The following is a 2,287-nucleotide window of genomic DNA, read 5'->3' as shown; positions in this document are numbered from 1 at the left end:
TTTGGCCTGTTTCCTTTCTCCTTGAAGCCTTCCTCGCTTTTTCACTTCCAATTGTCTTTCTCACACCCTTAATTTTATACCTTGTCTCTTCTGGCCTCCTATTTTATACCCATCACTATGTTCGCAATCTCCCCCCTTCTCTCTTTCCATCCCCTCTGCCTGTGTTAAACCCCCAAGCAGATCCTTTTCAATCATCATAAAGTTGATACCCAGAGAGAAATACATTACTGCAAAGAAAATGAGGGGAAGATGAGCCCAAATGAACATCCTATATTCAGATTAGATTTGGTTCGACTTATAGAACTATACACCATAGAGAAAACTCATATAGGGTCTCGGGCCTCTTGCTAGCACCTAGTTTGCGCAACTTGCAACTTCCAAGTTCAAAGCCCAACGGTTCAACCAAATTCGTGGTTGTAATGGAAAAAGGAGAGTGGGCTTTGTCCACCTAGTTCTAGTAGTCATAATTATCAAGACCAGGAAAGACTGACAGTCCGACTATTGGTTGGTGCTTTAGCTGGTTTGGTCCAAATCAAAAAAATGGGTATATAGTAAAAAATCAATCAAGATTAGTGTTTGATTGCTTTTAGCTGACTTGATTGGTCGTTAGTTCTAGTAATCATAATTATCAAGATCAGGATAGGATCGGGGGTCCGACCGGTTAGACTGTTAGTCGGTGCTTTAGGTGGTTTGGTCCAAAGCAAAAAATTGGGTATATAATAAAAAATCAATCAAATAAGTGTTTGATTGGTTTTAGCCAGTTTGACTGGTCAATTTCTATATGTTTGACCGGCCTTGGACATCTCTTTCTTAATATAGTACATATTTTTTAATTATTATTTGTATTTTTTATATTTTCATAAAATAAAAAAATATCACCGTATACCTTCTTTTTAGGTTTGAGTTTTTTAATAGGTTCAAGGTTTCAAAATATATCTTGCACTATAGATATCCTATTTATTATTTTTTCTATTTTTTTCTAAATCATATTCTCTCACTTCCGGTGATTTCCCAATTTTTTTTATTTTTTTAATATTGAAAAATGTCTTTTGAAAACATTCCTTTTTTTTAAGGAAAAAGTTTATATAAAGTTGCAACCTTAAAATGTAGAATTAAAGATATACCTCGAAAATCTATTAGAAAATGTTGTTTTAATATTGAAAAATCCTCTAATTGATCATCTCAACATTGAGATGTATGAATATGAAAAAAAAAATTGAGTCCCAAAAATATTGCATCTTGCAACATATTATCTAGACGTCCATTTTCAAGATTTTCATATATTTATAGATCTACTTGATTTTTTCCACTTTTAGAGTTTAAAATTGTATAATTAGATATGAAAATGGATTTTGAGATAATCCTAAGTATTTTTTATACCAAAATTACATGACAAGATAAAATTTGGAAGTGCGTCTTAATTGGATTGTTTAAGGTTGTAACTTTATAAAAACCACATCTTTTTTTAATATTGAAAAAAACGGAGAGGTTTGGGGAGAAACACCCGATAAAGAGGAGGTTTAGAAATGAATAAGAAAATAATGTCTTTTCACTTTTGTTTGCACTAAAAAGATAGATAAAATTGGTTGAGGGGTTTAGAAGATATAATACATGAGATTTCTATGTGACCAGATATATTTTACAACTTCGAAAATTGCAACTTAAATGGGTGGATGGTTTTCCACATCCCCGATCGACTCATGGTCGGTCCAATCTGGATGACATCTTAGCTCATTGTCAAATGAAATGAAACGTGAAAAAGGGTGGATGGTTTTCCATATCCCCGATCGACTCATGGCCAGTCCAATCTGGATAACATCTTAGCTCATTATCCATCTCGCATATTCATGGGGAAATAATTGCCCATGGATATGATTTATAAGAAACTAATTGATCGTTCCATTTCATAGCCAAATTCTATTTTTTGGCCTATTTTGAAAATTTCTCAATGATCAAATGATATTTGATTCACTAATTTGAATTGATTCTCAATTATTATTGACACCCAAAATAAGTTGTTTTTGTAAAAAACTCCCTCTCTCTACCCCACCCGCACACCACCAGCGTTATCAGTTTATCACCTTGCCACCAGCACACCACCTCTACTATCACTCATCGCTACACAACCATTATTGTTCCACCATTCACTGCATCAGAACCACCACCACCACCACGATGTGGCATCTAGCCGCAACTACCGCATCATTTCACCAATGCCAACGCCACTACTCCGCCTTTCCATCACCACTAGCGGCACCACCACTCATCACAAGTGGCACCGTTACAT

Source organism: Amborella trichopoda, chromosome 4 (assembly GCF_054954075.1).
Source record: "Amborella trichopoda isolate Santa Cruz 75 chromosome 4, AtrichopodaSantaCruz75HAP2 v2.0, whole genome shotgun sequence".
Lineage (NCBI taxonomy): Eukaryota > Viridiplantae > Streptophyta > Magnoliopsida > Amborellales > Amborellaceae > Amborella > Amborella trichopoda.
This window is presented reverse-complemented; position numbering follows the sequence as displayed.